The 24351-nt window shown below is 40.2% G+C and overlaps 1 pseudogene; it reads right to left on the bottom strand.

Annotated features, from left to right (window-relative positions):
* Nucleotides 1-16533: 16533 nt before the first annotated feature.
* Nucleotides 16534-17615, bottom strand: LOC101432350 (glycoprotein-N-acetylgalactosamine 3-beta-galactosyltransferase 1 pseudogene; annotated as a pseudogene).
* Nucleotides 17616-24351: the final 6736 nt, after the last annotated feature.

Genomic DNA, 24351 nt, shown 5'->3' with positions numbered 1-24351 from the left:
CTTCCAGAGATCATACATGGCTATCTCTGCTTTCATTTTACCTCTTCCTCTACCTCTACCTCTAATCTCCACCTTTCTATCTGTATTATTTCTTTCTCTACCTCTCTCAAATACTTCTACATCTACGTGTCTATCTATTTATCTATCTAGCTAGCTAATCTATTGTACATACATACATAGCAGGATAAATTATTGAGCTATTAGTTTGTGTTCCTTTATTTATTATTGTTTATTTATTTTTACTAGGGAAGCTGTGGGTTTACAGAAAAGTCATACATAAATTACAGAGTACCCATATACAACCCTATTATCAATACCTTGCATCAGTACGGTACATTTGTTACAATTCATGAAAGAACATTTTTATGGTTGTACTATTAATTACAGTCCATGGTTTACATTAGGGCTCACTGTATTAAAAGTCCTGTGTTTAAAAAAAAAATTATTCTACAGATATACAGCCTAAAATTTTCCCTTTACATGTATAGTTCTGAATAAAGTGTTACTTTTTTTGTGAGTGTGTGTTAAAATGTTTAAAACTGGACTTGCATTTTTCACCCACTACATCTTGGCTATCTTTCCATAATTCTATCACATTCTAAAAATATTCTGTAAAATATTCCATGTTATTGATGTGCCATAGTTCATATAAACTATTTCTACTGATAAAAATTTAGAATGTTTCCTTTATTTATTTGGCTTTTTTTTTGCTATTGTAAACAGTACTCTAGTGGACATCCTTGAACAGTGGATAATTATCCCCCATTGCCTGGAAAGCTGAATCTCATCTTCTTTGACTTCGGCCATGCCTACAGGGAGCATGATAGCCCAGACAGGAGATACAGTTCTCTTTGCTGGCTCCTGTGATCTAATGAAGGAACTAAAGACTGAAGAACCAGGCACTTCTTTCCTTTTTTTCTTTTTTCCTTCAGTTATTCTCTTTTTAAAAGAATAGAGACTTGAGAGAGAGAGTGAAAGCCCCAACTTCCATCCCCTTGAGAAGCTTGAGTGCTTCATTCTTTGGCATGCTTTTGTACTTTTACTATGTATGTTTGCCCCCACATATAATAAAACCTACTGTTTTATGTTTTTAAAAACTGCGTATATCTTTTCAGCAAGGTGTGACCCTACCAGGCAGGATACTCAATCTTCCTCTGTAAACCTGTGCTCTCACTGCCTTAGGTGGTATGGTATCGGAGCTTGACCAGATTCCAGAGGAGGTGCCCTTGGGAGGTGATAGCGCCTTCCTTCTCCCATGCCCCCCTCCACTCGCCCGGTATCTCCTCCCCAGATCCCTTACCAGGGGCTGGATATTCACTTCTGAAGCCTTTTGAAAGACTGTGTGAAGAACTTAGCTCATAAAGGCTTAAGGGTCCATCCGCTCTCCAAGGAATTTTTCTTTGGGGAAACACCTTCGAGTGAACATTAAAAAACTAAGGAATGATTCCATCTCTAAGACAGCTTAAGCCTCAGCTTGGTGGGCGTGAGAGTGAAACCACCTGAAGGGATGCGGCTCTATTCACCATTTTGGCCAACGTGGGACCAGACATGGGAAGGCGGACGCCACCCACTGTGCCTGTCCCAAATCAGGAACAAGGCTCCCACTGATAGGGCTGTTTGGAAAATCCCACACTTGGTCCCCTCATGACAAAATGTGGTAAAATGCCCTATCTTCCTTTGGACAACCTTGTCTCCAACAGGCACGTCCGCCCCCTGACTCCATGAGGTGACAGATGAGCTGTTAGTTCCTTTGGCCCCAGATGAAGGCGCTAATTTCCTTCAGGGCACAAAGGCGAAAGGAGCAGGGCCTCACCCTCCTTCATTTCTTCCTCCCTTTCTCTGTCCTTCATTCCTATGTGAAACTCTTGTTGCAGATATCTGTACTTCAGTATTATTATTATTTTTTCAGCTGAAGGTATACTAGTTCAAGGGTCCCTTTATGTGGCTAAAGGGAAGTAAAGAAAAGATGTACAAAAAGTTTCCTTTAGCTAGAAGAACAATCTGTTGTCAGAGTCTGCACACCCAATACCCAGCCTTGGAGAGAGTATTTTTGCCATTAGCCTTGTCCCCCAAGATTCCGTTCTTTCCCTCCTTTACTTCCCTTCCTTCTTTCTCAGACAGGTTTACATGTGTGTCTGAATACAATAAAGTTGCTTTGAACTTTTTTTTCCAGTTATTCAGCAACTTTCAAGTAGAGAAAAATTTGGGTCTTTTAATTTCATTTTTTGGCTTTTTTTTTTGCATGTGTGTGTCTCCTTTCTGTTTGCTAAACAGTAATTGCAGATCTTCCTGGCCACCTTTAATACTCCCAGCTAATTATCCTGAAATAAATCTCTTTCAAGCCTGCATGCCAGCAGTTCTGGGATGGGAGCGGCTCTTTCAGCTCCCGGCTGCCTGTCACTCAAATGGGCCTCAGCTGCAACTCCGAATGATGAGTATTAACCTCCCGCTGGGAAGATTCCCCCCATCTCCCCACTTCCAACAGCAGCTCCCAGGGCCGCACCACGCTCCTACCTGTTAGCCTAAGCTGGGATTTTCTTTTGCTAACGCTGTGATTTTGAAAAGTGGAAGAGGATTCCTGGGAGAAAGACACTCAGTTAACCTTCTCCTAATTGCCATTCAAGATGGAAAAGGGAGAGGAAGATGGCGGCCGTCCCGGGAGGGCGGCGGGCGCGGAGCGGCCCCGGGGGTGCCAGCAGCGCGCTGGCCTGTTGGTAAGCCTGTGGGAGCGCCTTCGGGTGGGGCCTCTGCCCTCAGCCTGCTGTCTGCGGGCGTTGATAGCTGGTGTCTGGGGACAGGCCTCCATTTCAGCTTATTGTCCCCTCTGACATCCTCCCTCCTCCCCCAGCGTCCCTCAGTGAGGTACTTTTGGTAGCTCCCGGGGTTCTCTTCTTCAACCTCTGCTATTCCTGTCCAGATTTTCTCTCTCTTCAGCAAGAGCCATCGTTTCTAGCTCAACCATTGCCTGTTTCTTCCTTCCAAATATTGTGGCTGGTTCCATTTGCCTCTCCTGGGTGGGGCAGTGCTCTCCTTTCACTCGTTTGCCTCCTGATTCCATCTCTCCTTTCAGCTTTCTCACTCATCTTTCTGGTGAGATAAGGAAATGCCTCCTCCGGCAGGCCGCAAAGCATAGTGGCAGGCTCTGAAGCAACAACTAAACGTGGCAAAGAGTAAAAGTTCCGTTTAAATACATGGATGCACACACACTCTTGTCCCCAACTATTAGGCCAACTTCCTGGATTGACTCCTCTGAAACCGTTCTCTTTTCATGTTGTGACAAAATGATCACTGTTCACCAATTGCCAATTCCATTCTTTATGGGAAGAATTACACTTCCCCATCACTGTCGGATGTGGTCATGTGCTTGCTTTAGTCAATAAATGTTAACTAAAGGGAATGGGCATCACTTCTAGGTGGACATTGTGAGAAGCTACGATTCTCTTTTTCCTCTGTCAAATTTGCTGGCAAAGTTCCAGATAGTGGCTGCTCCATCAGACTGATTCAGAGGGTAAGAACCTCCAGTTCATCTGCCATGGACATATACTTTGAATAAGAGATAACTCTTTGTACTTTTAAGCAATTGGAATTTAAATGTCTTTTTTATTACTGCACCATAATTTAACCTATCCTGACTGAAACAAAAATATACAGCTATACTCGATAGCCACACATTGTTACATTTTCTCAGTCTTTAAATGAACAATTTTTACTTGTCTTTGAATATGGATCTTTTTCTGCTTAGCTGACCTCTTACTCTTTTTAATTTACAAACCAGATACCTGAAACCAAAATCCTGGCAAAAGGAAAGAGGAATACTCTTGTTTAGATGCTTGAACAGTATAGGTAAGTCTTAGGTCATTATTGGATCCTTAATAAATTATATGTGACACCAAATAACTCCCATACGTCCTGTCTTAAAATAGCAGAGCAGGGTTGGCACATACATTTGTGAAGTTGTGCACTGAACAACTAAGGAATGGGGCATTTTCAAACACCACAGAGTGAATGGCTGTGCACAACCCTATGCTGTGCTCCTCTAACAGGAGGTCTGCTTATGAGAAATTTTCAGGGACCGGGGATCAACTGTACTGTCTACCATCAACACAAAGCCAGAGCATCAAAAGGATTCCCTGGACTTGATTGAGGTCTTCTGGGAAATTTTAAAGGGAGAATTCTCAACCATGTTGCAGCTTTGGAGCTCAGGGTGAAACTAAAACAAAACAAATCAACAAGAACAACAACAACAAAAAAAACCCCCAAATTCAAGTAAAAGGTAAGTACCTGATACTTTCAAACCTGCTGCCAGTCTCATCTTCCTCTTGACCTCAGCTCCAAAATGGCCCCTTGGACTTGGGCTACCTTGTGTTCTGTTTGGAGGAGAGCGTTTTTTAATTTTTCCTTTTTTGTGAGCCCTGTCTTCTGGGCCTGTCCAATAGGGGGAGCTCAGTAGATTTTGCTCAACATCCATCCCTTCTGGACTCTTCTCTCTCCAGTTTTTGCCCTGCATTATCTTGATCTGTCAAGTCTTGGTTTCCATTGGTCAGGGGTCAGCCCTGAGACATACTGATGTTTGCTTTGATTTTGATGAGCATTGGTTAAACAGTGAAATGTGCAGCCACACATTTGGGTTTTCTTCCCCAGAGTGCGACAGCTTCCAACCAGCCTATAGCATATAATTAATACTATTAACTGCCAGAGGAATCCCTTGCTGCCAAATATTTCTTGCATCTGTAAATCATTCTTCCCATTGCCTTCCATGACTGTATGCAAGTGACCTTTGAATTTCACAATGAAAAAATTTTATGGCATTGCCCACTCCATCCATGGAAATGCGCCACACTCAGATTACGAAATCACTAGAATACCAAAGAAAAGTGAAAAAAAAACCACAAACAAACCATCAATGAAAATAATGAGGAAGTGATGGTTTGGAATGAAAAGCCTGTTGTGACAGGAAGAACAAGTTCCACCTCTGCCACTGGCTGTGTGAATTTGCACAGATCACTTAACCTCTCTGGGTCTGTTTTCCTGCTTGTAAAATTGGAAAGGATCTTTTCCAATTCCAGTATTCTACTATCCTGGGATGTAATATTTATCACTATTATATGTTGACTTCAGAAATGTATTTCTGAGTGTGGTCATTTCCTATGATCCTTTAGGGAATCTTACCATTGCCTTTAATAACTTTTTTGTTGGGCTGAATTTTATCCTGTAATTGTTGTTTTGTACTTATCAGCTCATTGTTTCATTCCGGCAGCCCTGTGAAATTAGCAGAGGCAGATGTGTCCATTTTGCAATTGAGAGAACAGGCCAATTGAGTTTTTGCACCTTATTTAAAATTACATAGGTCTTTCAGTGATGGAGGTAGGATCAGAACCCAGAAAAACTGACACCTATACCCTATGGTAGGCAAAAGATGTTTTCTCTCCCATGCTTGTTAGTAGATAGGAATTATTGAGACATATTCTACTACAACAAATCAGTTCAACTGGCACTAACCGAATGTCTTTTATAACATTGAGTAAAGTGCACTCCTCAACTTCAAAGAAGGTATGGTCTTGTGAGAGTCAGTTACATAAATAGATGTAGAGATATAAAGATATCTTCAGGGCTGCTTCTTCCATCCAAGATAGAGCAACAGGGATAAACTCTATGCCGAAACTCTCACCCTCCCACCCAAAACATCTACAAAACTGAACAAAATATATGAAATAATGGCTTCTAAGACACTAAACATTAGGTGACATAGGACAGTGACCCCTGAAAATTAGGAAACAATTGAGGTGAGCTCTATGATTGCCCAGCCTATTTCTTTGAGAGCGTTTCCAGGCCATGGCATAGGGAGGGAAACCCAGGGGTACCCAGCAGTGGTCCTGAGTTTGGAAGACAGAGCTGAGAGTCTAGGGAGGCAAGGTGAATAGAGCTCATAGGGTGGAGTAACTGAGACAAGAGAGCTGCACAGAGAAAGCACTCCAGAGATCTGTAGAGGGTCCCACACCAATCTTCATTTGAGTAATAATTACTACATCCTTGTGAGGAAACTGCCCAAGGCTAGAGAAACAATAATCTTAAAGGATAGGGAGAATAGTTTCTGTCCCCATTACCAGGAATGGAAAACCTCACAATTCATAGGGCATTGAGTAGAACATTCAGGAGGGTTTTGTCTCAGTAGTGGGAAAAATTAACCCTAGATTAAGTGTTGATCCCACCTAACAAAGCTTAGAAGAAAGACCTGAAAAGATCAAACTGTATCCAAGCAACTTAACTGTCACAGATGAAAACTCAAACGTATTTATAGAAATACAAGAATATATAGTACCCAGTAAGGTAAAATTAATATTTGGAATCCAGTGAAAAATTATGCATCATGCAAAGAAGCAGGAAAATATGACTCATAATGAAGAGAAAAATCTATCAATAGAAACTAAGAAATTCCACAGGTAACAGAATCAATAGATAAGAACATTAATGCAGTTATTATAAATACTTTAATTTCATAAGTTGAAGAAACTAGTGGAAGGATTGACTATGTTAAGTAGAGTTATGGAAGATATAAAAACTACAGTGGCTGACATGAAAAAATATACTGGATGGAATAATAGCAGGTTAGATGTTGCAGAAGAAAATATCAGTGAACTAAGACATAGCAATAAAAACTGTCCAAAATAAAACACAGAGAGGAAAACAAACCTCCCCATCCCTAACCCCCACCCCAAAAGATCAGCACATTTAATAGGAGTCAAGTCATACAGAATATTCAAGTGATACAGAATATATTCTTTGACCACAAAGGAAGTAAATTATAAGTTAATAAGGGGAAGGTATTTGGAAAATCCTCAAATACTTGGAAATTAAAGATGTACTTAAAACGAACCCATAAGTCAAAGAAATAGTCAAAAGGGAAATTAGAAAATATTTTGAATTGAGCAAAAATGAAAATACAGCATATCAAAATGTGTGGGAAGCAACTATAGTATTTAGAGGGAAATTTATAGCAATTAAAATGCCTATATTAGGGAAAAAATGATGTTTATGCACCAATGACTTCAGCTTTCCCCTTAAGAAATTAAAAAGAGAAGAATAAATGAAAGCTAAAGTAAGGGGAAGAAAGGAATAGTAAACAACAGTGGAAATCAATTTAAAAGATAACAGAAAACAATAGAGGAAAATCAATGAAACCAAAAGCTAATTCTTTGAGAAAATCAATGAAATTGATAAACCTCCAGCCAGACTCAACAGGAAAAAGTGAGAGAAGACACAGGTAACCATTATCAGGAAGGAGAGGTAATATCACTATGGATCTACAAATATTAAAAAGATAATAAAGAAGAACTTTATGCCAATGAGTTCTACAATTCATATGAAATGTGCAAGTTCCTTAAAAGATACAAACTATCCAAACCCATCAAGAAGAAATAGGTAACCTGAATAGCCTCATATAAAAGAAATTCAATTTGTAAATAAAAGCCTTTCTACAGAGAAAATGCTGGGCCCAGAGGACTTCATGGGGAAATTCTACCAAACATTTAAGGAAGAAATAATACCAATTCTATGCAGACTTTTCCAGAAAATTGAAGAGGAAAAATATTTTTTAACTCATCTATGAGATAGCATTACCTTGATATCAAAACCAGATAAAGACATTATAAGAAAATCAAGCTACAAGCCAGTATTCATCATGATTATAAGGCAAACTTCTTAATAAAAAAATTAACAAATCAAACCCAATAAATTATGAAAAGGATAGCACATCATGACTAAAGTGGTGTTTATCCTAGGACTGCGATATTGGCTTAACATTCAAAAATAAAATACTATTCACTCATTTAAGAACTAAGAGATTTAAATTTAAAAAATGGTATTATCATCTCAATAGATACAGAAAAAGTATTTGACAAAATTCAACTGCATTCTGGATATAAGCTCTCAGCAAGTGAACTTCTTAAAGATAAAGGACATCTACCAAAAACCTACAGCTAACATCATACTTAATGATGAAAGAACTGAATGCTTTTCCCTTAAGATCAAGAACAAGACAAGTACGTTTTCTTCTTATCACTTCATTACATTTTACTGGAGGGTGTAGATGGTACAATAGGACAAGAAAAGGAAATATGGCCTCCAGATAAGAAAGAAAGAAATAAAAACTGTCTTTGCAGATGGTATGCTTGTCTATGCAGAAAATCCTGTGAAATGTACAAAAAAGCTACTAGAATTCATAAGTGAATTTAACAAAGTTGCAAACTAAAATATCAATACACAAAATTCAATTTCATTTCAATATACTAGAAATGAACAATCAGAATTTGACATAAAAAACACCATTTACAATATCATCAAAAATATGAAATAGAAACAAATATATAAAAGCTGTGCAAGATCTATATTCTGAACTATTAAATGTTGCTGAGAGAAATTAAAAAGCAATTAAGAAAGATATAAATAATTAGATATTAACTGTGTTAATGGATCAGAAGTTTTCATATGGTTAAGATTCTCTCCAAAAAGATCTATAAATCGAATAAAAATTTCAACAGGCTTTTTTTTTTGTAGAATTTGCAAGCTGATTCTAAAGTTCATATGGAAATGCAAATGACCTAGAATGGTCAAAACTGAAAAAGAAGAATAATGTTGGGGGATGTACTATAAAGGTACAGTAATCAAGACAGTGTGGTATTGGCATAAAGATAAATAAGTAGGTCAAGGGAACAGAATAGAGAGTCTAGAAACAGACACACACACATATATTAATTTTTGACAAAGATTCAAAGGCAATGCCATGTTGAAATAATATTCTTTTCAAACAAATGGTGCTGAGACAATTGTAGATCCATATAAAAGAAATTTCAGTGGACACTTTGCATCATATACAAAATTGAACTCAAATGGGTCATAGACCCAAGTGTAAAACCTAAAAAGAAAACCTAGAAGAAAACCTAGGAGAACATCTTTTGACCTTAGGTTAAGCAAAGATTTCTTAGATATGACACCAAAAGCATGATTCATAAAAGAAAAAGATAATATATTGGATTTAATAAAAATTAAGAACTTCCGCTCTTCAAAAGCCACTATTAAGAGAATGAAGAGAAAAGCCACAGACTGGGAAAAAATCTATACAGGACTTGTATTCTGAAAAATATATAAAGAACTCTGAAAACTCAATTATAAGAAAATTCCAGCCCTCCCAAATGGGTAAAAGATTTAAATAGACACTTCACCAAAAAGATATATTGATGGCAAATTAGCCCATGAAAAGATGCTCAACATCATTAGTCCTGAGAGAAATGCAAATTAAAACCAGAAAGAGATTCCACCACACATCTATTAAAATGTCTAAAATAAAAATTATTAACCATACCAAGCACTGGCAAGGAACGGCTGGAACTCTTGCATATACTGCCTGTGGGAATGTAAAATAATGTTATATTTTAGAAAATGGTTTGGCAGTTTCTTAAAAAGTTAAACATATATCTACCATATGATCCATTCATTCCACCTCCAGGTATTTACCCAAGAGAAATGAAACCATGGGTCCAGGTAGAGACATCTCTAAGAATGTTCATAGCAGCTGTATTTGTTATCACCAAAAACTCTAAACAACCCAAATGCACATCAACAGATGAATGGATAAATAAATTATGGCATATCCATGCAATGAAACATTATCAGCAATAAACTATTGACATATAAAACAACATGGGTGACTCTCTCTCTCTTTTTAAACATGGGTGAATCTCAAAATAATTGTTGAGTGAAAGATGCTAGACAAATAAAATTACATACTGTTTGAGTCCAGCTATAAAAATTACAGAAAATGCAAAATAATTTTTAGTAAGTTATTCCTCAATAAAGTCATTAGAAAACAACAAAAATATATTAAAGCAACTTACATTTTAAATGAAATAGATTAAATTGTATATCTAGATCAAGCATTCATAGTTCAATAAATTATAATTGAGAATCATTAAAATAAGAGAGATACACAGGGTTCCGGTTGGTGGAGATTTAGAAAACTCACACACAATCAGCACACAATCAACAGTGTTCTTCTATCCTTACATTATTTTGTGCTAATGATTAGACAGGCAAAGATGCACTTGCTGTAGAAGGCCCTTGCAAACACAAGGCCACATTCTGATTCAGCAGGTCTTGAGTAGATGATACAAGAAACCAGCATTTTCAACAAGCCCTTTAAGTGATTCTGATGCAGATGAGTAACTATCCAGAGAAATTTTGGTTCAAAATCTCAACAGACAGTCTCTCTACTCAAGCTTGGCATTGAGTTTGGTGAGTTGAGACCCATAGTTTTCCTGGCTCAACTCTAGTAATTTATTGGAGAAGACTAGCTGCCCACCTTTGAACAGAATCAATGTTTAGAAATACTGTTGCAACACTAGGCCTCCTACCTCAGCAAGGTAATTAGAACCACAGTAGTCTGAGTCACGTCGTCCAGGCCCTGCCCTTCCTCGGGAACATGTGTGCCCTCTTAGGCCATTTCAGACAGGTGAAGGCTGGGCTTTCAGAGCCCCGGGGCAGGGAGGCTCTGGGACCTTGCTTAGCAGCTGGTTCTGGTGCCAGGGACTCTTAACCGGGAAGTTCTTTGGATCTCACATTCTTTTTTCCTTCTGCAGCTGCCCTTGAGGGCTGTGACTTTTGTAGTTGCTTAATGGATCAAGTCATTCCTCTACTTAAAACCTTCTGGAAGCTTTCCACAGCTGGCAAGATAAAGCCTAGACACTTGACCATGTCCTCCAGATTGTGGGTGATCTCTACCCTAACCCTCCCTCCTATTGAACCTACTTCTGTCCCTCCTACTGCCCCTCAGCACCATACCCCAGTCCTGGACCTTGCTTAGTTACTTAAATACACCAGGAAGCCTCTTCCTACCTCAGGCCTTCCTTACGCTCTCCCTTCTTCCTAGAATCTTTATTTGGCGCCTACATGTCTGGCTCCTTCTCATCCTTTACTCCTTATCAAGATGTCACCTCCTCAGAGAGACCTTCCCTGACTACCCTCTCTGAAGCTGGCTCCCTCCTGTTATTCTCCATCTCATCTCTCATCACAAGTTGTAATTTTAAAACTTTTTATGTATTTGTTTATTGTCTGTTCCCCCACTAGAATGTTGGTTCTTTTAGAGTAGGGAACATGTCTTCTTTGTTCACCATTATTAGTTGAATAAATGACTCCTCCAAGATCCCCTAATTTTTACAAATACCACATCAATGGGCTAAACAGAGATCTTATGTCTGTAGAACCTAGACACCAGTATTCTCAAGCTTGTTATTTAAAGTTCTTTATTTAATTGGCAATGACTCCCCACTCTCCAGAAAAAGCAAAAACAAAATAAAAACCTGGAGATTTTTATGCTTAACAAAAACAGGGCTAAGAACTGATTGTGGATAGAGGGCAGCAGATAAATATTTGCTGCTGTTGTGCTGACACTTGGTGGATGTCTGGCACTGTCTGCTAGACCTAAGCACCCAAGCTGAGACCTCTCCCTAAAAGGAGGGTGGGCTCCCCCATCAGGTTTTAAATCTGCTCTCTCAAGGGGGAAAGGGTTGATCATTGTCTAAATGGCTAGAGATTACAGGTCAGGAACCTGGCCTATAAATGATCACAACTTTCCCACAGACCCTTTTCCACATTGCACTAGATCCTTAAGATAATTAGGACATACGTTTTACTTAGAAAAATGGGGCCCAACTTTGGAAAAATAGTTAAGGAAATAGCCTAAGATTGATGTCATGACCACTTGGGAGAGTGGGTGAACAGAATTAGAGAGTGATTTAGGAAGAGACAGATCTCCTGGACTCCCATGCTCCTGTTGGACTCCTATGCGACTTGAGGAATGACCCCAGTCAGGTTCCAAGAGCAATGTCACCTGCTGTCTAGAGTCCCCTTGGTCTACGTGGTGTGGGGGCTAGCCCCTACTACCTCCAAAGAGGGAGCCAGAGGACTCTAGGTGAACCAAGATTATGTCTTTTGGGAGCAGGGCTGGAGACCCATATGGAAATGGAGACAGACGTATATACGGACAGACACATATGCCCGCATCCTCTCCCCAATACACACATAGGTTGACTTCAATTAGAAGCCAAAAAGTCACCAGTCTTGTTGGTTGGAGGAGGGAGTTACCAGAGATGGTTTTCTCCTGGCTGACTCACCATAAATACATTATCAGAGTGGGTGACTAGGTTCTTGACTTTGTCACAAGAAAGAATTCAAGGATGAGTTACAAATTAATCAGAGGATTTACTGGTGGCCAAAGCAAGAGAATGAAAGTACACTTTTAGGGTTGAGGGTGGGCATTCTCAAGGGAGAGAAATGTGGAGTTCTTCCCTAGGATCTGCTGTTTGCACAGATAAGCAAGTGCTTAGGGGTGTGGGAGTTTAGGGGTGTATGGGTTTAGGGATGTGCAGGTTGCTGTCTGATGGTGATTGGCTTTTGGCTTTGCGGGGCATATTAACCAGCAGTGAGATAACCTGAAAACTAGGTGGGTGGGTGGTGGTGGTGCCCCTCTTGCCACTGCATTCTTTGCTGGCTGCCTTCTGATAACACAGCATTTGGACATGTGCTATAAGCTGCAGAGTGTGTGCTGTAAGTTACCCCTTCCTAACTTGCCCGTGTGACTCAACCGTCTAATGCTAGTCAGCAGGCCATTGGCTCAGTTTCTCTTACCAGGTAGTGTTAGTGTGGCTTTTGTTTCTGCTCTCTTCCACCTTAGGTCCCACTGCTATCCCACCTTACTACCAAACAATCCTACCTTGTCATATTTGCTCAGACATTAGCTCCCATCTGGAGAAATGCTTGGAAAATTGATTCCAGGGTTTAGTTGAGTTCCATCTTGACTTTCAGGTTCCCTGGTGTTATCTTTGGCAGGACCCAAGCAGGATTGGACTCTTAGGAGTCTGGCTGTGGTGGGGCATGGCTGGGTTACCTTTGATTACTTGACTTTTCCTGGTACAAGGGAAATGCTTGATTGCTTTTGCTCTCTAAAGTGGAGAACATCATATTTGTTTGCAAGTTCCAAGGTCAGAATGGTGGTGTCAACACCTCTTTTTATTACTGAACTTAATGCTCAGCAAAGCCAGCATAATAGCAGATGTCACCCTTTGTGCTGTAGGCTGAACTGATCCCAGGCAGTACAGAACTGAATTTCCTTGAAGCAGATGAGTTTATAGAATCTCTATGAATCTATACTTTTCTTCTCAACCCATTTTAATTTTACTTCCAGTTATTTGCTCTCTTTTTTTAAATTTTTTATTTTTAAAGATTTATTTTATTTATTTCTATCCCCCCCTCCATTTTCTGCTCTCTATGTCCATTCTCTGTGTGTTTTTCTGTGTTCTCGTGCATTCTCGGCGGAACCAAAAATCTTCCCCTTGTGCCATCTTGCTGTCTCAGCTCTCCATGTGTGCGGTGCCACTCCTGGGGGGGCTGTGCTTTTTTCTCATGGGGTAGTTCTCCTTGCGGGGTGCACTCCCTGTTTGTGGGGCTCCCCTACGTGGGGGACACCCCTGTGTGGCATGGCATTCCTTGCACACATCAGTACTGTGCGTGGGTCAGCCCACCACATGGGTCAGGAGGCCTTGGGTTTGAACCCTGGACCTCCCATCTGGTAGGTGGATGCTCCATCAGTTGAGACAAATCTACTTCCCTGCTCTCCTTTTTTTCTTCTCTTTTCTCTTTCTTCTATTTCATTTTTCCTAGATTTTTTCTTCATACCTAGCTCTCCTTTTAGTTTCTCTATCTCTTTCCTCTCCATCTCCCTAACTCATCTCATCTCCCTATATATTTTTCTTTCCTTTCTTCGTTTCATTTAAGATGATCCATTTGAAGCCAGTGATGTTCTTTTCTCATCACTTTGTACCTAACCCAGCTACATTAATACCTATAAATTTAGAATGTTTCAGTTGAATTTTATTATCATTGAAAACTGTCTGTCTTGATCTCAATTATCATTTTTTATTTTAAATTCTACTCTGATATCAGTTTAGTTACACCTGCTTTATTTTGGTTAGCACTTGCATAGTATAAAATTTTCCATCTTTCCTTTTCAACCCTTTTGTCTGATTATATTCAATGAGTATAAGCAGCATAAATTATTGGAATTTTCATTTTTTATCCAGTTCAATAATCTCTTTTAATTGGAGCATTTTGCCCATTTACCTTTTAATGTATTCATGGATATATTTGGGTTTAAATCTATTCTCTTGCTATTGTCTCCTTTTCTATTTTCTTTTAGATTTAATATTTATTATTTCATTTTCTCTATATATTAACTTGTTATTTTTTTGTGATTAAAAAAAATACTCAATTGTTACTCAAACAATTACATATACATCTTGACATAACATGTGTAAAACAAATGAACACTTACCAGATAAATCAAAGACTCTAGACAACCTTGTATCCACCCCATTCCAGATTATATGCTACTATTACCATAAAATTTAATTTTATGTATATTTTAAATCCTATAAGATAAATATTATTATTATTTTATGTAGTGTGGCAGTTTAAAGCTTTTATGGACCCAGAAAAAATCATGTCCTTAGAGCTAATCCATTGCAGTAGGTGGGACCTATTGTAGGTGGGACCCTTTGATTAGATTAGTTCATTTAAGGGCCTTTTGATTAAATTACTCCAGTAAGGCCTTTCTCAGGGTGGGTCAGAATTCTCTTACTGGAGTCCTTTATAAATGGAATGAATATGGGGAGAAAATAGCCACAGAAACAGATAGAAATCCCCAGAAGCTGGGACAGAAAATACTAGAAGCCAGAGCTGAAATCAATGAAACCCAGGAGAGAGAAAACTACAGAGACAGAGAGAAAAACCGCAGGAACAGAGAGAACCCCATAAGATCCAGAAGCTGAAAGCCATGGAGCCTGGAAGAGAAGGCAGAGAATGGCAGGCACCACCATTGTGCCCTGCCATATGACAGGAGTCCAGGATTGCCATGAGCTGTGTCTTTCAGGAAGAGTGATTTGCCTTATGCCTTCACTTGAACATTTTTCTAGGTCTTGAAACTGTAAACTTTTAAATGAATAAATACCCATTGTAAAAGCCAACCCCTTTCTGGTATATTGCCTTGGCAGCCTTTAGCACACTAAAACATATAGTCAGCATTCATTTATCTTACCTACATATTTATTCTTTGTTTTTAATCTCTTCCTTTATCTCTGAGTTTCCATCTGAGGTCATTTTCTTTCTGCCTATAGAATGCCCTATGACATTTCCTATAGTTCAGGTCTGTTTACAAATTATCTCAGTTTTGTTCATGTGAAAAAAAATCTAGATTTCTCTGACATTTTTGAAGGACATTTTAGCTAGGTATAGAATTTTAGAATGGCAGTTATTTTCTTAGTACTTTCAAGATATTGCATCTTTGTCAGGCTTTTGTTGTCTGTGTTGGAAAGTCAGATGTCAGTTCTATTATTGCTTCTCTAATTTCTCATTTTTTTTAAAATTTAAAGATCTCTTGATCTCTTTTACTTCTTTTTTAATCCTGCTTGAAGTTCATAGTAAGTCCTTCTTGAATTTGAGCCTCTATGATTTTCAATAGTTTTGGAAAATGCTCTTAAATTTGCTCCTCATCCATTCTCTCTTTTTCTATGACTCTACCTAATGTATTTTAGACATTTTCTTCATATGCAGCATCTTGATTTATCTCTTATGCTCTTTTCTGTATTTTTCATCCTTTCATCTTTCAGTGCTTTGTTATGAACATATTCTTCTGACCTATCATCTGTTTCACTAATTATCCTTCCAGTTGTGTTTAATCTGTTTTTAAACCATCCATTGAGTTTTGTTTTCAGTTACTGTGTTTTCAGTTTTGCAATTTTCATTTCTTTCTTTTTTATGGTTTCCAGTTGATTATGAGAATTTTCCACCTTGGCTTTTAATTTTTTGTATATATTAGGTATAGTTATTTTAAGGTCTGCACCTGATAATTCTATTATCTGAGTTCTACTATATGCCAGTTTATTTTTGATTGAGTAACAGGAATTACATATGAGAAAAAATTGGAGATGATTTGAGATTTAATATAAAGTTATATTTTTCTCTAGAAATTATTTGATATACTTTTTAAATGGATGTTAAGGGCCTGAGAAACATAAGATCCTCTTAATTTAATCAGGGATGGGTAGCTTAAGCCTTTTTAGCACTGTGTGTATGTTACTAACATGGTGCTGTGTAGTTTAGCACATTACTGTTGTAGTTTCTCAGGGACAATAACACACGTGGTCAGGGACAGGCAACAAAATCTCTTTTCTAGTCCCTCTATCTGGCCACTATTTAAAAAATACAAATTCTTCATATATATACATATTATTGAGCAAAAGCACATTTTAACAGAATTCACAGCTTATTTAAAGTTTCATTTTACAGTTATTCATATGAAAGATTTCTAATATGGAATGTTCATTTAGAAAGAATTCCTCACTGGAATTCCAGTGTTCTAGATCAGAAATGCGGAAGTCCTTCAGTGCAATGTCAGACATTTTACCTCTGTTCACTCATGTTTTTCCTTCAAGGGTTTTCTAATTTTACCTTTGGATCATCATTTTTGTATGTTTCAATTATTTCTATTAGTATGTTCTCAGGTAAAGCAGGTTGATATCTGTACAAATAACCATATGGGGGAAGATGATAAACAAAGTATTCTAACTCATAATTAGTTAAAGGATCAACATAATGAGTAGAAATTGCAAGATCAGAACAGCATCTGGGACCCTCTACTGGAGAATACTAGTTATAATTGAAGTACCAAAACGTTTTGGGTAGATGACCTTTGATTAAGTGGTGTTTGGGTACAAAGAGATGAACAGTTTCCTTTCCAGTCGTAACTCTGGAATCTCTCGCCTCCACATTTATAATTTCCATGCATCTCCCCAGTGCTGAGTTTTCAGTGGAGGAACGAATGTGTCATTTGTCCATTTTAAATGCATCAACGAATCTCTGCAAGTCTTCCTTGTTCAATATATATCCCTCTCCTCCACTCATGCAGCCCTGCTTTACATCAGGCTTAAATCTTCTCCCAAAGTAAATGGGTTTTTCAGGATCAAATTTTGAAATAAGTCATCTTAAATTGTCTAGTTTGACATATGTATCATCATCTGCTTTCAGAACCAATCAGGATCTTTTAAATAATAGTCATAAACAAACTGAAAAGCTTTAATTGTTTTCCAGTATAGTTGATCTCTGCCTTTGGTTCTTAATCCCACAGTAGGGAAGTCTTAATTTTCTTCTGAGCTCATAAACAAAACTTCGTAACACTGGGGTCATGTAACTTTGATGTGTTTGGCCTTTTTTCTAGAATTTGAGGTCTTGACATAACCCAACAAAGAATTTTAACCTTCTGATAGAGTTTCTCAGTCATGTCTGTGTCCTCATCTTTATGTTGGTTGGCATCTGCAATGAAGTTCACCAGTCCTTCCAGGTGACTCTGTCCATTATCATCTGAATGTCTAGCATGAGGATCATTGTGAAGAATATTAGGCTGGGTATCACTTTTTCTTTTACAAAATATTAAATAGCAGAGAACATATTAAAAAATCTGATTGCTGAGCCACAGAGGAAGATAAAAAATTCAGCCTAGATTTAGAGGCCATTTCCCAGAAGTGTATTTCTGACATCAGGGATGGCTCCCTCTTGACCCTCTGGGAGAGAGTGAGAAGGAAAGACATGGGCCAGGAATTGTCCCTCCTTTTGATGGCTGCAAAAGTGACTCAGGGTGGCTAGCCAGGCCACCTGCTGCTGCCCAAATCATTCCTTGGCAGTGGAGACAGCCAAGGTGGGCCCTGAGTCGACTGGTCTACTTTTTTTTAAAACATTTTTTTATTTTTTCCCTGCCCCCGCCCTGCTGTTTTTGCTGTCTGTATCCATTCACTGTATTATCTTCTGTATCTATTTCTTTTTTTTTTTTTTTTTTGCTTCTCTTCTCATCTTTCTCTTCTAGGATTCAGAGGAATTCAATCCTGGAGACCTCTGATGTGGAGAGAGGTCCCCTGTCATTGTGCCACCTCAGTTTCTGGTCCCTGCTGTGTTTCACCTTCACTCTCCCCTTTGTCTCTCTTTTGTTGCATCATCATCTTGCTGTAGGACTCACTTGTGCGGGCACTGGCTCACCCCGTGGGCACTCATGTGGGCACTTGGCTCACCATGTGGGCACTCGTCTGGGCAATCGGCTCACCACGTGGGCACTGGCTCACTATGCAGGCATGCTTTCTCTTCTTTTTTTTCACCAGGAGGTCCCAGGGATTGAACCTGGGTACTCCCATATGGTAGGTGGAGGCCTTATCACTTGAGTCACATCCACGTACCTGGTCTACTTTTTAATCTTTCTCCTAGGATAAGGTATATCCTTTTGGTGTCCCTCTTCAAAGTGCCTCCATCTTGGTGAATGCTGAATTCCAGATATTCTGCCTATCCCTGAAATGATTTGTCAAACATTCTGTTAAATTTTATATGTCTCAGCTACCTCTACTGGAGGTGGCTGAGCCCTAGAGTTTAGAGAAAAAGTGACCCCAGATGTCAGGCTGTCTTCTCTGAGTTTCCTTTTATCCCCTCAATCTTGATCCTGTATTTTTCCCCTGCTTTAGAAACCATCCAGTGCTGGATAATTTTATATATTGCCCAGCTTTTTTGATTTTTTTTCAGTATGAAGCTCCTTCAAAGTTAGCTAGCCTGCTATTACCACAGGCACTGCTATTATGTGGCTGTATGATTCTACACAAGTCACTCCCTATCTCTGGACCTTAGTTTTCACAGCTATATGACAAAGAGATTGGACTGGAAGACCTTTGCAAATCCTTCTTTCAGCCTGTGTGAACGTCCTCTTGATCCATAGGCTATCTGCCTCTGACATGTGGGTTAGAATGTCAGTTCTTATTGGGGAGGCTCTATTCTTCCTACACAGTGCTGGCATTCTTCCCCACCTGGTTAAGGTAACTGGTAAGGCTTTGGAAGGGTGGCAGAGAGCAGGTTCATTATTTTTGGGAGCTTGAAAACATGTACTGTGATCTTAGAATCCAGTTAGCTTGTAAAAAATACCCTACCTCCAGATTGGTGTGAAATCTAGGTGGGAAGGCTTCACTTTTCTCTTAATCCAGAAAGAGGGAGGATTCCCTGGGGCTTTTTATCACAGTCAGAGGGGAGATAAATAAAATACAGGGATGTTGTTAATTTACCCAAACTCCAAACTCAAAGTTCCTTTGATGGAGCAGAGGCCCTGGGAGAATCCCAAACTAAGGTTTCCGGTGAACCATCTGGAAGGTCTGCCACTCATCACAGTCTACATGAACTAATGTGTGCATGCACACACACAAACACACACATACACACTAAACACATGTGGCTAATGATGACCACATTAAAAATGGACACATCTGGTAGAAAGAATTTCCAACAGGACTTTCAAAGCACTATTACTTTCATTCTAAACGGCTAATTTAGTTACATTTTGCCTCATTATTCATTTTGAAGAGTGCTTAGGACATCAGTGGTATGTAATATAGTTTTGTGCAGCTACCGCTCTAGCTCTTAGACAAAGTTCTGCCATACTTTTAGTACCTCACTAACTCCCTTTGGGTTAAAAGCACAGATTCTGGGATCAACTTGCCTGGATTCAAATTCTGGCTCCTTCACACACTAGCAGTTGAACCTTGGACAAATGGTTAAATTTTCTCCTTCCTTCCTTTCTTCCTTCCTTTCTTCCTTCCTTTCTTCCTTCCTTCCTTCCTTCCTCCCTCCCTCCCTCCCTCCTTCCTTCCTTCCTATTTTTTTTCTTCTTTATTTTCTTTTAAATGTTACATTAAAAAAATATGAGGTCCCCATATATCCGCCACCCCATCCTTCATTTATAAAATGAGGATCTTGAATACTATGTACCTCATGGGGTTGTTGTGAGGATTAAATGCGTTAACACAAATACATGTACAGTGCATGTAAGGGTGAGCTGTTGATTAGGATAACTGATCTGCTAACCCATGTGAGCTTATGTCTCTGAGTACGTAAGCCGCAGAGGCACACTGGGAGGAGGTTAAGTGGTAAGAGCACTGAATTCAGGGTTTGGAGACTGTTGTATTAGATGGATTGTTTTTTAACTCCCTAAACTTTTGTATTTCAGGCCAATCTTATAAAATGTTCCTAGGAACAGTAACACTCTCACCTACCTCACAGGTGGGCTCAGATGATGACTATGGAAGTCTTTTGCGAAATCATTCAGTGCTGTGTAAATTTGAGGAACTATCACTGAAAGTGAAGGAAGATCCCTGGCTCTCTGTAGGAGTGCAGGAAGGGCAGGAAGTTCTCACTTTCCACTTCAGTTTCCAAGCTCATTCTGCTTCTGTGATTCCACTCCTTAACATTCTCCAATGTATGACCCATCCCCCCAGGCTGTCTGTGCAAAGGTCCCCTAGGGTCATTCTTGTGTTCCGTTTTGCCTCACTTAGGGTCTTGTCCTTGAGACTCTGAACTTGGAATCTGGCAAAATGGTCTTTTCAGACTGTGTAAGTAGGTGTATGCATTTGATTTAACAAGGAAACACCAGGTCTTTCCTCCAAGGAGTCAACAGGAAGATTAAAATCCCTCTGGAGTAATAATATGCAACAATAACCCTGGAACAGGGTGTACCTGGTCATGGGGACCTGAGGGGTATGGTCAGCCAGAGGCCAGAGCCCTGAGGAGGGCACAAGGTAAAGGCCAGGGTAAGTGGTATTAGTTTCCTGTGGCTGCTATAACAAATTACCAAAAACCTGGTCACTTAAAACAACAGAAACTTATTCTTTCACAGTTCTGGAGCACAGAAGTGGAACTCAGTATCACTGGACTGATATCAACATGTCAGAGAGACCCAGGGGAGGCCCTGGAGGAGAAGCCATTCCTTGCCTTTTTTGGAATCCGGGGGCTGTTGGGATTCTTTGCCTTCTCCTTGTCTTCTCTCTGCCCCATCTCCCTCTGCCTACTTTGTGTAATGACACTTGATACTTGCAATGGTATTAAGGGCCCACCCAGATAATCCAGGATAATCTCCTCATCTCAAGATCCTTAACTTGATCACATCTGCAAAGACCTCTTTTTTCCAAGTAAGGAAACATTTACAGGCTCCAGGAATTAAGATGTGGGCATCTTTTGAGGGGGCATTTTGCAACTTACCACCAGTGGTAAGGCAGGAAATAGGGAGAGTAGGAGACATGACCCCACAAGGGGTACCTGGAACCAAGGCAGCAGAAATCAGGGGGACCTGTCCTAGTGGGCTGGAGGAAATTAGACCAAATGGGGAAGAAAACATATCTAAGTGGTGGGTAACAAAGAAACCTTTGTAATTGCCTGTTGGGGATTGAATCTTGAACTCCACAAAAGAAATGCTCAAGTCTTAGCCCCTGGTTCTGTGAATGTGAACCCATTTGTAAATAGGTCCTTTGAACTCACCTTGTAAATAAGATCTTTAAAGATCCTATTTAGATGAAGCCAAGTTGAATCAGGGTGGGCCTTAATCCATATGAATGGAACTTTTTATAGGCAAAGTCAATTTGGGCACTAGTAGAAGCCAGACAATGAATGAAACTGCCGTGTGGTGGGGCCAGAGATGCAAGCAAAGGAACCCCAAGCATTGCAGCCAATCAGCACCCAGAAATCCTACAGTACCTCCTGGGATCTTGATTTTGGATATCTAGCCTCCAAATCCATGAAACAATAAATCCCTATTGCTGAAGCCAACAAGGGTATGGAATTTTTCATAGCATCCCTGGTAAACTAAGACACTACCTAAACTACTAACTAATCGTATATATTGAATGAAGTATGATATTTACTGAATACAGGTCCAGGTATTTTTCTACATACTGGAAATAAAGCAGCTTGGAGTTTACACTCATTCAATGAATGAATGAAGGAAGGAGGACTCTCTTTGCTCAGCAAGAAAGGTCTTCCTTTCTTGTTAGATCAGATATCAGGGCTATCCAGAGGGCTGACAGAGGAAGTGCAGTTGGAAATCAAGGAGCAGGCACCCTGGCTGGAGTGGAGTGTGTGGAGTTGGAGGAAGGCCTGCTGTCTCTCCCCATCCCCTGGGGAGCTTTTAACAAATGCCCAGGATCTACCTCCAGAGATTCTGATTCAATTGGTCAGGGTGGGACCTGGACATCTATATATATTTTTAAGCTCCTCACATGATTCTAATATACAGCTAGGATTGAGAATCAGAGTTAACTTCTCTTTTTACCAATTGCTTTACGACTTAGAGTCAAACAGACTTGGCTACAAAGCAAGGCTCTGTGACTTACTCTAAGCCATCATTTTACTCAACTGTAAAGTAGGCATCCTAAAATTGATCTTATAAATCTTTATAAGGATTAAAGTAGAGAATATTTTATTTGGAAAACGATTACCTTGATACCTGATGTATGGGGACAGAGTTGTTTATCCTTATACCCCCTCAGTGAGGTAGGGATGATTGTCTCCATTTTACAAGTCAGTAACTGAGGCTTTAGAGACCACAGATTAACTTGCCCAAAGCCCCACTGTTATTATAGTAAGTGGTGGATAGAAGATTGGGTCTGGACCTCTGTGATGCCAAAGCTGGTGCTCATGTCATGACCCAATTCTATTCAGTGTCCTTGGCCATGGGGTGTATAAGCCCAACCACTTTTATCTCTTCTCTTCGACCTCTGTGGCTGTGGTAGAGCTAACATGCTGCTCAACTGTGAAGACCCTGTTTACCCCCTCAACACCTAGGAAGTTAGGAAGGTAGAGAAGCCTATTCACCTTTCCAATCAGGCCCATCCTTGCTCAGGGATAAGGCAGGCATAAGATTTTCATGGGGAGGTTAGGAGGCTGACTAATGGCTTCCAATGACATTAGGTCCCAATCCCTGGAACCTGTGACCTTACGTGACAAAGTCTTTGCAGATGTGATTATAGTAAGGATCTTGAAATGGAGAGGTTATTCTGTATTATCCAAGTGGGCCCTATATGCCATACAAGTGTCCTTATAAGAGGTATGCAGAGAGAGAAATGACACAGACACACACAGGAGAAGGTGATGTGAAGATGGAGACAGAGATTTGGGTGATGTGGCCACAAACCAAGGAATGCTGGCAGCCACCAGAAGCTGGAAGAAGCAAGGACCAGATTCTCTCCTGGACATTTTGGAGGAAACATGGCCCTGCTGACACCTTGATTTCAACCCAGTGATACTAATTTTGGATGTGTGGCCTCTAGAACACTAAGAGAATGCATCCCTGTTGTTTTAAGCTACCAAGATGGTGGCAATTTGTTAGAGCAGCCACAGGAGGTTCTCTGTGAACACCCCTGTGCCTCTCTGTGATGATACCTTCAGATCAGAACAAAGAGGGCTACACTTGCTTATCCTTTGGCTGCCTGATCTCAGGTTCCCCCTGAGTGCCAGGAGAGCCCTAGAGAAGGGGGTGCACCTTCAGCCTTAGGGCAGCAGGCAAAGTTCACTGGATCACCGCATCCCTGTCCTATCCCAGTACCTGAGCTTCTGTGTCATGTCAGGGAGAAGATGTGAGTCTTACCATAGACTCTGCTACTGGAAGGAGACAGCATGTATCACGCACCAGAGAAACTGACAGCAGCCCAGGTCCCCATTCTCTGCTGCCTATTCCACATTGAGGATGCCCAGCTGAGTTTACCCCAATCTTCCCAGCTCCATTGCTCAAGGGCAAGTGCTTTCTGGAACAATTTTCCTCAGTGCTCCAGGAACAAAGGAGAAACAAATGCCTTACTTGGGAGCGACCCATATGGAGGAGGCAAGGCAAGACCCCAGTGACAGGGTAATTGCTTAAATATCTGCTTTAAGTATAAAGGCGGACTCTACCTCCAGCTGGAGTTCAGGTTCCCCAGGTCATGAAAACAAAGAGGGGAATGGGAGAATTAAAGAGGACTAAAAATGGAAATGATTAGGAAAGATTGCCACTATTTACAGTGGGTTGAGGGAGGGTGAGTTTGGGAATTAACCCTTTTGGGATTGTGCCAGTGGGATCTGGGTTCACAGCTCTTGGTTTTCCTTCTCAGGATGGGAAAGCTGGGGGCCTGAGCCCCCTAATGACATGCTCTGTTCCTGGGGCAGCTCTCCCCAAGTCTTGGAAAAGCAGCTGGTGGCACACATCCAGGGTGTTTGGCTTCCAGGCAGTGTGAGTGGGTATGACTGAGTCTGTAGATGGCACACCCATCTTCTTGTATTTTGCCGGAAAACCTCCTTTGTCCTCTGCCTCTTGAGTCTTGATTTGACTTCTGGCTGGCAAGGCCTCCTTATGCATCATGTATTTGCTGACCCAGCACTCTGACCCTCCCAAGTTCGCATGGGTCTCTCTGTTGTCACTCCCAC

This window comes from Dasypus novemcinctus, chromosome 17, assembly GCF_030445035.2.
Source record: "Dasypus novemcinctus isolate mDasNov1 chromosome 17, mDasNov1.1.hap2, whole genome shotgun sequence".
NCBI lineage: Eukaryota > Metazoa > Chordata > Mammalia > Cingulata > Dasypodidae > Dasypus > Dasypus novemcinctus.
Note: the sequence above shows the minus strand (reverse complement) of the source record. Positions and strands in the feature narration are given on the sequence as shown.